At 41.3% G+C, this 15,908-nt stretch overlaps 1 protein-coding gene across 1 annotated transcript in view; it reads right to left on the bottom strand.

The window, feature by feature from the left end:
• ATP6V0A1 (ATPase H+ transporting V0 subunit a1) overlaps nucleotides 1-15,705 on the bottom strand; it is a 251,391-nt gene extending 235,686 nt beyond the window's left edge. The window contains 1 exon segment of the mRNA XM_030220840.1: nucleotides 15,614-15,705. The gene's annotated coding sequence lies outside the window, so the exon portion shown is untranslated.
• Nucleotides 15,706-15,908: the final 203 nt, after the last annotated feature.

Below are 15,908 nucleotides of genomic sequence, written 5' to 3'. Positions count from 1 at the left end.
AAGTACCTGGCAAGATCCCAAAACAATACACAGTGGCGTAGCTAGGGTACTTGACACCCGGGGCCGGTCATTTTTTAACACCCCCCCCCCCCCCCCCCAAATCCAGTACTAGGCATACCGAGAATACAAAACACTCAGGACCTATAGCGCAATTCTACCATACCATAAGCAGTCATTTCTATGAGTCACACAAGGAAAAGGAAAGCATCTTAAACACTACAGTGAGCACTAGAACATCAATTCACCTATTGTAAAACGAAACCAGACAGAATAGTACAGATCGTCGATCCTGCACAGTCAATGCCAACCGAAAGCCATGTCTTTTTTACAAACACAGATACACCCTAATCCACTATAGAATAAGTAATCAAACTTTCTATTTAGACAAAAATTAAACTGAACCCCCGATGCCAGACTCTGCATACAATGCAACACCACAGAAACAGAAAATGTCCCCTAGTACTGTGCAAAATATAAAATTTGAAAAAACTAACAAATCTGATCACTTTACAAATTAACAAATAGAAATAAAACAAATATAGAAAATAAAATACCATTTTATTGGACTAATACATTTAGCTTTCAGAGGCCAAAACCTCCTTCCTCAGGTCAATACAGTATAGTGCTGTTATAGTATCCTATCCTGACCTGAGGAAGGGGGTTTTGTTCTCTGAAAGTTAAGTCAAAATGTATTAAAAATTAGTCCAATAAAATGATTGCCTTATTTATATGTTCTATTTATAAACATTTATTAACACAAACACAGATACAATACTATACCCTAAAGCAAAAAAATTAAAAAAATATATTTTATTTACAGTTTGTCGTCTCTGGTTTCTGCTTTCCTCATCTTCTTTTCACTGTCTTCCTTCCATCCAGCATCTGTCTTCGCTCTTTCTCTGAAATCCAGTGTCTGCCCTCTCTAATGTCCCTTCCATCCACCATCTGCCCTCTTTCTCTCTCCCCCTTCCACCCACCATCTGCCCTTTCTCTCTGCCCCTTCGATCCGTCTGCCCTCCCTCTCCCATCCATCCAGGGTCTGCCCTCCCTCTCCCATCCATCCAGGGTCTGCCCTCCCTCACGCTCCCCCCCCCCCTTCAATCCAGGGTCTGTCCCCTCTCTCTGCCCCCTCTTTCCACCTGCACCTAGTTCCAGTTCCAGCCCACATCTCCCACCTGCCACCCTTTTCAGCCCCACTATCCCACCAGTCCCCAGCCCTTTTCTCCCATCAGTCCTGGGCTTCAGCCCCCAGCCACTACTCCCTGTCCCCTTTTCAGCCCCTAGTTTCAACCCCAGCCCTTTTCTCTCACCAGTCCCGAGCTTCAGCCCCATCCACTTCTCCCTGTCCCCTTTAAAGCCCCAGTCCCCACAGTTTCAGCCCCTGCCCCTTTTCAGCCCCCAGTTTCAGACCCCTTCTCCCATGAGCACTTCCCTCCCCCCTCCCCTTATCCCCTCTGAGCACCCCCACCCCTCCCCAATCCCCTTCTCACCTCTGAGCATCCCTCCTCTGAACTCCCCCACCCCTCCCCAATCCCCTTCTCACCTCTGAGTACCCTTCTGAGCTCCCCCACCCTCCCCAATCCCCGCTGAGCACCCTCACCCTCTCCAATCCCCTTCTCCCCTCTGAGCACCCCTCCTCTGAACTCCCCCACCCCCTCTCCAATCCCCATTCTCCCCTCTGAGCACCCCCCCTCTGAACTCCCCCACCCCCTCTCCAATCTCCATTCTCCCCTCTGAGCACCCCCACCCTCTCCAATCCCCATTCTCCCCTCTGAACTCCCCCACCCCCTCTCCAATCCCCTCTGAACTCCCCCCCTGACCTAGTCCCGTCCCCCCTCCATTAAAGCCACGGAGCCCTCTTCTCCTGCCACCGCCTGCCTTTTTCTTTTTTTTTTTTTTTAAATCCGTGCAGCCACGCAGGCAGCGCTTCGGCTCTGCCCTGTGTGTGCTGCTGTGAAAGAAGTAAATCGTCAGCGCTGGCTTCGGGCCTTCCCTCGATGTCCCGCCCTCTTGTGAAGTAACTTCCTATTTCCTCGAGGGCGGGACATCGAGGGAAGCCCCGAAGCCAGCGCTGACGATTTACTTCTTTCACAGCACACGCAGGGCAGACGCGAAGCGCTGCCTGCGTGGCTGCACGGATTTTTAAAAAAAAAGGCAGGCAGGCAGTAGCAGGAGAGAGACGCGACGGAGCACCCCCCACCCGCGGACACCCGGGGCGGGACACCCCCACCGCCCCGCCCTTGCTACGCCACTGACAGTACAGTACATTTTATGCTGCTTATCCCAGAAATAAGCAATGGATTTTCCCCAAGTCCATTTTAATAATGGTCTATGGACTTTTCCTTTAGGAAGCCGTCCAAGCCTTTTTTAAACCCTGCTAAGCTAACCACCTTTACCACATTCTCTGGCAATGAATTCCAGAATTTAATTACACGTTGAGTGAAGAAACATTTTCTCTGATTCATATTAAATTAGTAGCTTCATCGTATTCCCCCTAGTCCTAGTATTTTTGGAAAGAGTAAACAGACACTTCACATTTACCCGTTCCACTCCACTCATTATTTTACAGACCTCCATCATATCTCCCCTCAGCCGTCTTTTCTCCAAGCTGAAGAGCCCTAGCCATGTAGTCTATGGATTACATTAACTCTTAACTCTATTCCAGTATTGACTATGGTAAAGTGAAAGGTTCACACCATAAGGGTATGTTGCGTGCCTTATCCTGGTCCCCACTCATATTTTGATGTTTGCCAATATAGTCTGTCATGCTTTTGGAGATGACTAGCTATTCATAGTTGCTATTTGATATAATTATTTTTTACGATCTGATATCAATCTTGTTGTTTATATATCTGTGTTATGGTTCTATTATGATTTTGTGATACTATTTATGGTTCTATTTGTTTTAACAGTAAAGTTTTGCCCCAAAAGCAGCCCTAGTCTTGTAAACATGGCCATGTTAGGCTTGATTTTATATTTGATTCTCCAATAAAGTATCTTTTATCCTTCATTAACCGTTTGTTTATACGACTACCATCCTTTTGGGACTAGAGGACCACTTCTTTACTTCTTTCGGAGGGCAGTTTCAAAGCCATTTATGCCACTAAATTGACTGGGATGAAAACTACCTTCTTTTGTATACTTATAGGTTACCTTGTATTTTTAGCCACATTAAAAAGAAGGTGAGTTTACACATATGCTTGATTTTCAATTAGTATAACATTATTTTATTAACAAATTCAACCACACAAACAGTACCTGCAAAATACACATACTCTTTGTAAGTCTGGAGATTATATTAGCTAAGTTTCTAAGAGAAATGACGTTTTACCACAAAGTACATGTTTTTAATGTGTGAGCGTACATTACAACCAGGTGGCCTATTTGTTTCATTCAACTTTTTCTTATAATAACCAAGATTACCCTGGGCTGGACAGAGCACTGTATATTTTAAAACAAGAGTCTCAGGGTCTTTTTGAAAAATTTGGTCTCAATACTTCCCTGATGCACATATATTGAAACACTGGCCATCATCAGAAGTTTTTTTGAAATGGACCACCTGCAGTGCAAAGATTAGCGTTTTACTTTAGATACAATGTGGTTTATAAAATTTCACTTTTTTTTTTCCAATGATAAATATTTTTTGAGAACTTAAAGGAAGGTTTTTTAGCTTATGATAAGTACTGAGCAGTGCCAGTTAAATGCTTGGTCAAGGCTCTGAGGCTTTTTCTTTCCAGTAAGATATTCATTTGGTTGGATTTATTTCTTGAAAAGATATTAGTTGGTGTATTTATTTTTGGTTATCAGTTTATGTAAACCCAACTTACCTTTTTTGGTTTAGCACTTTTCTTCTGCCAGTTCCTGCAGGCCCTGCACTTGCAGTCACCAGGTATCTTGCACAGCCCATGGGACCCCGTCAATAGAAGCGAGTTCCTCCCCCCCCCCCCTTTCCCCTTGGGCCCATGCTCCACAACTCACGGTGCCAGGGTACTGATCTTTGGAGCTGCCTCTCTCCTGCCAGTGCCTGCCCTTTGCCCTAAGCAGCACCACTAACTATTTTGCCATGTTCTTTTTTTCCCTTGTTCAACCTTATTCCCTCAATAGCCAGCAACAGCCAATTAACCTTTTTTTTTTTCTATGCAGGGGCTCTCTGGGATAGGGAGGGAAGGGGAGTGAGAACTCACCCTCCTGCTGATAAGGGCCCACAGGGACCTGTTTCAGCATGTCTCACCAAGCAAAAGCCTGTGAGTTAATACTTGGGGCTACAGAGAGTTGGACCCTTCTGGGCTCAACACGGGGAAGGATCATGGTCCAAAATCCAGGACCAATACCACAAGAGCCACAGGTCGTGGACTGTGCACCAGTGAGTTAAGTCAAGCCTAGAAAAAGCAGATCAGCTGCACCAACAGACATCATCAGCTGGAGGTAAAGAGATACAGAAAGAGTCCCAGGCTATATCAGTCCTTATACCAGTAATGTCACTGGAAGACTTCCAGTTTCTCTACCTACATCTGTTGGTAAGGGGACACAACCCTTTGGTCTTGACTGGTCTAGCAGGATGAAAAAGAATGCCCACTTATCCCACACCATGACTGGCTGGGGGAGGGGGGTCTGCGAGTACACACTGGTCAAGGACTCAATCCCGAAGGTTCACAGGCTGTGGACTAGGCCCTGTGGAATCAGGCCTAAAGAATCCTGCCGCTCTAGTCCAACCTGCGCCATCTGCTAGAGGCAGAAAAATACCGAGTATTTTCCGGCTGCACCACTCCTTATTTTGGCAATCTCACTGGAAGGGTTCAGTTTCTCTGCTTACATCTGCTAATAGGGGAACAACTCATTGGTCTGGATTAGTCTAATAGGATTGACAAGGAAGTAGTGTTTCACTGCTGGGGAAATCTTTTATTAGCATCTTGCCACCAGACCAATAAGAGATTATTCAAAACTAGGGCTGCATGTTAACTGCCATTAAATGCATTATTAGTCACAAAAAAAAAATAAAAATCAGGTCTAGTCCTTCCACCTCCAGGGCCCAATGTCGCATCTCTTCCCCCCCTCCCCATACACAATCCAGCATCTCCCTTCTCTTAATTCCACCCCCGGGTCTACCTTAAAACTGGTCTTCCAAAGGTATCTGCAGTTGTAGGAATATGCTGCATACCACCTACTCCAGAGCTTTACTTCTGTCCAATCCTGCCCATGCAAAAACAAGTTGTGTCAGAGGGAAAGCTTCAAGGCTGCAGGCAAAGTATGAGTATCGCTGCTGTTGCTGAGGACCTCTAGAAGATCATTTTTAAGGTAGATTGGGAAGGGGGAAGGAGATGAGATGCTGAACCGCAAGCAGAGAGAAGGGAGCAATGCTGGAAGGGAGGGAGGAAAGAGAAAGGGAGAGATGTTGAACCTGGGGATGGGCAGAAAGAACATATTGGTCCTTTAACTGTAGGATTAATCATAATTAAAGAGTTTAATCAAAATGCAGCCCTACTCATAACACATTTATAAACACTCAGTGTGAATGGTGTCCAAGGCATTCATCAGGTTTTTGGCTATGGAACGCATTTGCTCTTTGTATATCTGTGTGTGGTGTTAATTTTAGCTTTTATCTGTATTTAGTTTAGAATGGTTGTGGTTTTTGTATACAACTTACCAAGTACTAGCTTTGGCATTTATAATGCTTGATCTTTGCATATGCTGAAGATTCTGTATGGCTATTATCTATTTCTGATGAAACGGCATACACTGTCGCAAAAAACTCCCAAGTCCTTTTTTTATTTATTTATAAATTTGCAATACTTTTTTATAAGATTGCTCTTGATAAAGAAATGTAGAAAGAAATAAGTTTAAGAAACAAAGGGGTTCATTTTCAAAGCACTTCTGACTTAAAAATTCCATAGGTTACTATGCAATTTTGTAAGTTTAAGTGCTTTGAAAATACGCCTCACAGTCAACAAGCAATTTGACAAGATTTTAATCAGTAAATTTATTAACTCCTAACTATTTATTTTGGAGGGTTATTTTAACTAAGGTTGGTTTTGTTTACTTATATGGCAGAAGTATATGCTTTACTGTATTATTTATGTTTAACTATGTTACTAGTAAGCCTCCAAGAAACTTTCTGGATTGTGTGGGGGTAGTAAATAATGTAAATAATTCTTCCTTAGACCACAATATAAAGAAGAGGGGAGAGGCCTAGAAAAAAAAAGTCAGGAGAAATTGCAATGCAACAAAGAAAGGCCATTAACACTTCCATCCTTCAGGTATAAACTATAAATGCAAACACAAGAAAGTTCAAAAGAAATTTTAAACTATCTTCAGACCCAAAAAGAAACACAACTGTTCAGGAACAATTAAAACTTAGGGCCCTGTTTACAAAGGCATGTTAGCATTCGTTAGCGCACACTGTGTAGGCGCCCACAGGAATATTATGGGTGCCTACACAGTTAGCGTGCGCTAATGCTAGTGTACCTTAGTAAACAGGGCCCATAATTTGCTTGGCCATATCCAATCCTACATTTACTCAGATTAAGCAAGGAGAATAATTGCCTCCAAATTTTTCACTTCCCGACGCATAACAAGAAAAGCCCTACGTCTCTCACGAGTAATATTAGCTACATCTGGGTATATCCACAACCTTTTGCCATTCCAAGTCCTAAGGATTTGCTACAATTATGTTTCTCTCTTTATTAAAAGATGTTACATCTGTTTCTCTTCAATAAACAAATATAAAATATTCTCAGAATAATTTTAAATACAGTTCATTTAATAAAACAGGAAGAACTATCAAGCTTTGAACTCCTGTGTTATCAATCAGGGCTCTGCTGGACTAAATAATCATCAACCTTTGCTTACTTATCTTGAAGAGATTTGAAATTGACCTCCATTTGTTTACTCTGTTGACGAAAACAGGAAACCAGTTAAGGAAAATGCTGTTCAATGATTATTTGCAGACACTCAGAGAAAACAGGTTTGCAACAATGTTAAAAAATAAAGGAGTGGTTCTTTCAAATGCATAATGAAATGAGTCAAGCAATGAGCTGTAAGATTTAAGCATCAGTTAATGCATTTTTTAAAATTCTTTTTAATGTATTTTCATTCTGTTTTCTTAAATAATATGTAGTTCCCCTGTTAATGAATTCATCCGATACCCTTACTATTTATTTCCGATTTAGAACTGCGTAGAGGATGGGTGCATAGTTTATTTAATATTTGAAAGCACTTCCTATCATGACACAACCAAAACAAACTAAAATACTACTTGTCACTGCAAAGACATGATTATATCACCATGCTGACAGACTAAATGGATCAAAATAGAATCTACAGCTGAACTGAAATTTCAGGAAAACAGAAACCACTGTATGAAAAAACTTCTCATTCTAAATGAAGAAAATATTTTCTAGGAAGTGGATGTTACAGAAAAATGAAAAAGAGAATGGCAGAGTCGCCAACCACAGGTGGAACTGATGTTGTAACATAGGGTTCATTCCGCATATGAAGCGGTAAGCTGATCTGTACAGTAATCATACTCCTCAGGCTTATCAACCTTCACAAGTGTCACGGCACAGTTAACACCCTTTCAGTCTTAATGTCAGGAAGAACCACCCACAGAACAAAGTTACATTACATAGCTGGTTAGACTGAAAGATGACTAGCTATTCATGAATCAATTTTTATTACAGATTTTGTGATAAAAAATTGATAACTCACTGTATTCCATAGAGGCCACAGACCTACCTGCAAATGTCTAAAAGCCAACATTAGATATCCACTCCTATCTTGGCTGAGATAATATTCAAGCACCTTTCTGACCTCACGTGCAGCTTTCTTTAAATTAGTCCCCTTGTTACTCTGTCTTATCTATATGTTCCTTATTTGCTTATATCCTATGCTGTCCAAAATGTTTTACTGCATATTGTCTTGACATAATGTAGCATGCTATGCCATACCTCATATTGTTATTTTAATATTTTTACTGCTGTAATTGTCTACTGCTTATGTTTGACTTATTCTTGCTGTACACCACCTTGAGTGAATGACTTCGAAAAGGCAGTAAATAAATCCAAATAAACAATTAAACAACTAATTTGAAAGGAGACAAGTGAAAATGAGAGTCAAACAAGTTGAAACTCAGTAAAAGCGACATTAACAACTATAGACTAGTAGTGTCAATCCCTTTAATAGCCAAGCTCAAAGAAGGGATTGTTGCAGAACAATTAATGGAACACCTAATCAAACACAATTCTACATGAGTCACAATCAGGATTCAGACTTCAGCACTGAAACAGTTCCGATAACACTGAAGGCAAATTTAAGGAAGGAGATAAGCAAATTCGACCTGTCCTCAGCATCTGACACGATTGACCACCAAACTCTACTCAGACTTCTAGATGAAATTGGAATCGGAGGTGAAATGCTCAATTGGTTCCAGAGTTTCCTAACGGCCAGAACATACCAAGTGAAGATGAACCAAAAATTGTCAGCATCCTAGAAAGCAACCTGCGGGGTCCCACAAGGATCCACCAAAAAAACCCAAAGGGTAAAGTAGATTAAAGTTTTCAATTAATGGGTGTAGCCCTCAGAGACCAAGGATAAACCGAGGCCTGACCTGCCAGACTCCAATATCTACATAGGATGGTGGTGTCTGCGGTCCTATCTCATTCATGGGGCCGTTATATACCCATAAAGGCCTCGGTTTATCCTTGGTCTCTGAGGGCTACACCCATTAATTGAAAACTTTAATCTACTTTACCCTTTGGGTTTTTTTGGCTGTTCACTAGTTTTTATTTGTATTAGATTACGGAAATAGGGGGAACAGCCCATACTGCTTTTTTCATTTATACGTCCCACAAGAATCCCCCATCTCACCAACACTCTTCAACACAATGACGACCCCCCAATGGCAAAACTCCTAATGAAAGGTTTTCACCCCTTCATCTACGCAGATGATGTGTCCGTTTATATTCCCTTTGAAAATAACCCGAACGAAATAAAGGAAAAAAGTCAGCCAAGCGATCACATTGCTGGAAGCCTGGGCAACCGCCTTCAAACTAAAAATGAACAAAGGAAAAGCACAGTTTCTACTGCTCTCCTCTCCATACTGCAAGATACTGCAGCATTGAGATCGACAAAACCAATTACCCAATCTCAAGTACACTAAAGATTCCAGGGGTCACGTTAGATCAAAAGCTCACCTTCGAAACTCAGACAGCAAATGTAACAACCAGGATGTTTCAAATTCTCTGGAAATTTAGAAGGCTAAGGAACTGCTTTTCCAGAGACATTTTTCACATGCTAGTACAGTCAAAGGTCCTAAACACAGATGGACTACTGCGATACTACTTACCATTTTACCTAATGCTTTTCACCTATACCAGTGGTTCCCAAACCTGATCCTTGAGGTACTCCAGCCAGTCAGGTTTTCAGGATACCCACAATAAATATTCATGAGAGAGATTTGCATGCACTGCCTCCATGAATATTCATTGTGGATATACTGAAATCCTGACTGGCTGGGGTGCCTCCAGGACCAGGTTTGAGAACCACTGGAATATACACTGGCTGAAAAGCAGAAATCCTGAAAAAAACTTCAAACAGCACAGAACATAGCAGCAAGATTAATACTAAGAAAATCACACTACGCTAAGGCAGGACCATTATTTCAAAAGCTTCACTGGCTCACAATTATGGAGCGCAGCTCTTTCAAAATTTACACCCCGATCTACCAAATAAGCTATGGTATGGCCCCGACCTGTATGAGTGACCTGATTGACCTTCCACTCCGAAAACGTAAAAACAGGAGCCCACACATACCTGAACCTCCACTACCCAAAATGCCAGAAACTACAAGACCATTCACTCAGCAGACTTCTCTTGAGATAAGGGCCTCCAAAACTGAATGCAGTACTCCAAGTGAGGAGGCTCACCAATGATCTGTAACAGCAGCATTATCACAACCTCCTTTCTGAAAGTTATGCCTTTCTCTAGGCTGTCTTATCATCTTTCTGGCTTTAGGCCCTCCTTGTCAAATTGTTTTTTCCACCTTGAGATCTTCTGACACTATTATCTCAGGTCTCTCTCTTGGTTTATGTGCATAAATCTTTCATCTGCTATCATTTGTAAGCCACATTGAGCCTGCAAAGAGGTGGGAAAATGTGGGATACAAATGCAACAAATAAAATACCAAGGCACAAAACTATGGCACATCCTACCAAAAAAATTAAGATGAATAGGTCAATACCTTAACTTTCGCAAACACCTCAAAGTATTTTTCTTCAGAAAACTATAATCTCATGTTAACTCAGATCAATCGTTGTTCTCTCAATACCCGTCGTATACATTAACATTTGACCGTTATGCCCTATCCTTAGAAGTTACACTAGGATCATTTAGTAACCCTCACTGCATATACTCTGTATTATCTGTATGTAAATCAATTTCATGCATATTCATTGTGAATATCCTGAAAACCTGACTGGCAAAGGAGTACTCCAGGACCAACTTGGGAAACACTGGCCTAGAGGCTGGGAACCAGGGAAGCCAGGGTTCAAATCCTGTTGTTACTTATTTGTGACCCTGGAAGAGTCAGTCACTTAACCCTCAACCGTCTCAGGTACAAAAAGGTAGATTGCAAAGCCCTCCAGGGACACAGAAATACTGAGCATAATTGAACATAACTCTCCCGAGCTTCCACAAATAAGTAACATGAATTAAATCCAGAAGAATAATAAATCAAAGCAGTAAACAGTTTCTAATGCAGCAGAGGACACATCACCAAATAATACACACTAGAAGGTACCAAAAGGAAATGAAGCAAGAGAATTTGTTTAAAAAGAGGAAAAAAAAACTCTTCAAGGAATTAGATCAACAAATATGTAAAAACAAGTGGCAAATACATAAGTATAGCAGGACATGCAAAGTGCCACCAGCAGCTATTTATTGATCAAATCCGGACATATGAATGGTTACGAAGTGACCTGAAACCTAAGGAACGACGACTGATAGCTGCAGTCCAGGACAGCAGCTTAGAAATGAGAGGGTTTACAGCATGAATAGAAAACATTCGAACAAGACATCTGTAGATTTTATAAGAAAGGAGTTGAAAATGGTCCCATCTCATAGATGGCTGTGAAGTTCTGATGACAAACGATTTTTATATAGGAAGGCACAAGCTGGCACATCTCATCCATTGGAAACTTTGTAAACACTACAAAAAAAAAAAAAAAAAAGAACTGGGATCCTGCTCCTAAGAGAATTATAGAAAAGAAGAGGTTATGATGACCCAGACATCCCCATTTCAAAAGAAAAAAAGCTAGATACAAGGAAACTGGACATAGTGGAAAAGAGAGAAACACCACAATGGCATCAATCATTGAGATATGCGATTACTCTGTGAATCGTGTAGAGTAAAAAGACCCTCAGGTACCAAATACACAGTCTGAAACCAGAAGGACACAATTATTTCCCATCATTTTGGTGCCACAGGCCTGAATAAAAGGAATTTTCAAGCACACCTAGATAAGAAGTCTGTATGTGTTACATCTTAAGAACTCTAGGAGGGAGTAAATACTACAAGTGAGCATTAGCAGTGAGTTTGAGAGACAGAGATCATATTCCACATACCCTGGCTTAGGAGTGAGATTCATTACCACCATGGTATGCTCAGCACTAACCCATTTGGAAACATTGCCCCCTACAAGTACTCCCTCCCAGTTTCATTCCAGAAACGCCCCCTACAAGAACTCCCTCCCAGTTTCATTCCAGAAATGTAAACAGTATATAAATAGAAAGCATAATATAAAATGTCAATAATAAAAGCAACTGGCAGCATCACAGTAAATATCCAAAACATTAAATTTCACCCTACCCATCCTAACCACCATCAAGCTCCAATCATTCCCCTTAGGTTTGCCTCTCAGAATGGCCTACCCCACCACAGGCCTAGAGGTTTGAGCAGCAAAAAGCTGCCTAAGTTCACTGAATTCTCTTTTCCTAAAACAGAAAATAACTGGATTAAATATTGGGTCCCAAGGGCACAGTTGGGAATAAAACGGTTGTACTCATCTGGCTACATCAGCCAAAAAAGTTTAAAAACTGAAAATTATGTAAAAGTAATTGCTATAATGAAATACTGTTCTAATAAATGTATCGTGTAATGGAACATTCTTAGAAAAAAAAACGTATACAGATCTTTTTACATAAAAAAAAATGCAATAAGGCTTTTATAATTCCAATGAACAAAGAATGCTTCTGGGAACAAATACTTCAGGACTCTCATACCCTGTTCATCTCTCACATGCATATGAAAACACACACATTCGCATGCGGCTGCCATAAAGATTCTTGTGTTACAGCCAGTGAAATTAAGTAGCATGGAATAAGCTGGTCCTAGTCTTTTCGACAACAAGACAAACAGTTAGGTACTAACTTGTTTAAAGTGTCTTGAATCAATTTGTTCTACTGTATGAACGTCACCTAGAATAAGAAATGTGTCCTCCGTTAGGTGCAACACTACGGCTAATGATGGCGATAGCAACAGTGCAGATCCTTTCAGTGAACATAACACTGCTTGGAAAAGCTATAAGCCAGGGAGACCCAAATATGTACTGGTGGAACCCTAGACAGTCAGGTTTTCAGGATATCCATAATGAATATGCATGACAGATTTGCATACTCAGGAGGCACTGTATGCAAATCACTCACAAATATTCATTGTGGATATCCTGAAAATCTGACTGGCTGTGGCCAGTGCAGCAAGTGGTCAACCATAATTAATTTAAACAATTAAGCAGTTTAGGTGGGCCGGAAAAATAAAAAGGAGATATTTTACTGCTATGTTTATGTTGCAATCCCAACATTTAAATCAATAAGGTTAAGAGCACACTAAAAAACCTAAGGTGGCTCTCTTTGGCAAAAGTATTTGTTTATTTAGATTTTACTTAAACCTTTTTCAGTAGTAGCTCAAGGTGAGTTACATTCAGGTACATTGGATATTTCTCTGTCCCAGGAGGGCTCACAATCTTTGTACCTGAGGCAATGGAGGGTTAAGTGACTTGCCCAAGATCACAAGGAGCAGCAGTGGGATTTGAACTGGCCACCTCTGGATTGCAAGACCAGTGCTCCACCAATAATTAACGTGAAATACTAAAATCATTACCTATGTGTGAATGAGGCTCATTCTTATCCATTTAGTTTAAAAAAAAAATGTTTAAACTATCAAGGTTTCTTCCTTCCTAACTGATCGTAAAACAGGACTGAGTTTCAAATCAAAGAATAAAACAATTCCCTGAAAAATACTGAAACATTTTAGTCTGATCTTAAACATTTGTTTCTTTTCAGAAACATAAAAGATACAAAAGAGAAAGTGTAATGAAACACTCAAGTCACACCATTTCTATGCTTGAATCCGAGTCACAGTATTTTCCCTTTCAGTAGAACATAAACACCTTAGCCTACACTCTCTCTTTACTTCGACTTACCATTTTACCTAATGCTTTCACCTTATTCCCAGGTTTTGCTGACAAAAAAAAAAAAAAACCAGCAGCCAGCTTTGTTTTATAAGTCTATGGGGCTCACTTTCAAAGCACTTAGGATCCTGTTTACTAAGGTGCATTAGTGTTTTTAGCATGCCAACGCTTAGCGCATGTGCTAACCATGTAGGCGCCTATAGGGATACTGTAGGCATGTACATGGTTAACGCGCGTTAAAAATGTTAACGTACCTATAACACTGCTTAGTAATCAGGGACCTTAGACTTACAAAGTTCCATAGGTTAGTATGGGCTCGTTTTCACAGCAGCATTTGGATGAATTTCTTCTCAAAACGTCCAATTCACTACTTTCAAAACCTATTTTGCAGACATCCTATCTCTGCATTTCGTCTACAGTGCAAGCGGGTGTGTTGGAGGCATTTCAAAAATAATGGGACAAAAAAACTTCAATGTTTTGGACTAGACCTGTTTTCCTAACAAGACACAAAAAGGTGCCCTAAATGACCAGATGACCACTGCAATGTTCGCTGACCCCCTCCAACCACCAAAATATGTGAACAAAAATAGTACTGGACAGCCTCCAATGTTATACTCAGGTCCATTAGAGCAGCATGCAGGTCCCTGGAGTAGTGTAGCAGTGGGTGGAGTGCACTGTAGATAGGTGGACCCAGGCCCATACCTCCCCCCTACCTGTTACACTTGTGATGGAAGCTGTGAGCCCTCCAAAACTCACCAGAAACCCACTGTACCCACATATAGGTGCCTCCTTTCTCCAATAAAGGCTATTGTAGTGGTGTACAGTTGGGGGTGGTGAATTCTGGAGGACTCAGCAGACAAATAAGGGGGCAACCAGGAGATGTGGAGATGCGTACCTAGGCGCATTTTATATGCAGTACGCAGCAGTGGCCACTAGGGTACCTCACTGCTCTCCTGGGATGTCTGGGGGAGCAGTCTGCTAAAAACACTGTCCCCTCCTACATCCTAATGTCTTGATTTTGTGGGGGGGGGGGGGGGGGGTCCCCGAAAATAACCTAAAACGATAAACACATAGCATTGTTCAAAATTGTATTTTGAAAAAAAAAAAAAAAAGACTTTTTTTCAAAAATAGGTATATTTCCTATTCAGATTTTGAACATTTAGTGCAGTCTGACAGACGCACTATTGAAAATGTCCCGCCACATAACTTTGTAAGGTTAAGTGCTTTGAAAATATGCATCATTATGCCTCTTATTCTGAACAAAGCCTCTACCAAGCTTAAAAAGAGACACCTGCATATCATTCTCCTTCCACATTATTTCCCAGGTCTCTCACTAATGTGGAAAGATCTACCCATTATGACAAACGACACTGCTTTCACAATGAAGTTTTGCTGTAAGATGCATCCTAGACCACCAAAGGTGCTTATTCAGAACTAATTTTTAAATCTACCTTCTGCATTACCCAAGTAGCCCTATCTTCATTACCATTCCCATCAGATCCTGCGAAAGCAATAAATTAAAAATGGCACATATATGAGGACACAATAGTATCAAAAGCCCAAGAAATTAACATCCTTAGATTTTGTTCTCTCACAGAACTGGGTTCAGACAATGTGTCATTTTTTCAAGCAGAAAACCATGTGTTCCATATTTGAAAATATATAGTATTTACGGCTTAAACAAAATAAAAACGTGTGTTTAAAAACGAGAAAGCACATTAAGAAATCAATGGCTGTCTGTGCGAGTGCTTTGCGCTCATTTCAGTATTTTTTCTTGCTTGGTTTTTACCATATCATCCTATGAAGGTTAGCTGGACACCACTTCTGCCATTAGAAAACTGGCATTTAAATACAGTGAAAATAACATTTAGCCACAGGGATTGAAATGTAACAATCCTCCGCGTAGGGAAAGAGTAGGGCGCGGGTGCCCGGTGCCCCTTATTGCCCACCAGGGCGAAAGCAAAGGCCCCGAACCCGAGACCGTATCACATCTCCAAAGGGACAACACCTCCCGAGACTATTACAGGGCAAATACATAATACAGCGTAAGAGATAAATGGAGGAAAGAAATTAATTCCTTCCCCGGCCGCCGCATGTCAAACTAATTACCTACAAATGAACAAAATGACAAAACCACCTAGAAACCCTTTTACCTGTCGCTGTTCCCAGCACACGACCACCACAATCAGCAGCTACCCACCTCCTCCCGGCGCTCGCTCGGCCCAGGTGACGTCACCAATGACGCGCAGCAACGAGATGGGGGCGGAGACGTACGTACGCGTGCGCAACTCTTGGGTGCGGAGATCGAATGTGTCCTAGTGTCGTCGTGGGCACGTGATATGCTCTTCGCTGTTCCCGCCCTTCCGTCGTCGACATTTTTACAGTTATTATAGAAGTATTTTTGCCGCATAAATGAGGAGATGGGCAAGGGAAGGCTGACCTCTAGTC

This window comes from Microcaecilia unicolor, chromosome 12, assembly GCF_901765095.1.
Source record: "Microcaecilia unicolor chromosome 12, aMicUni1.1, whole genome shotgun sequence".
Lineage (NCBI taxonomy): Eukaryota > Metazoa > Chordata > Amphibia > Gymnophiona > Siphonopidae > Microcaecilia > Microcaecilia unicolor.
This window is presented reverse-complemented; position numbering and strand designations above follow the sequence as displayed.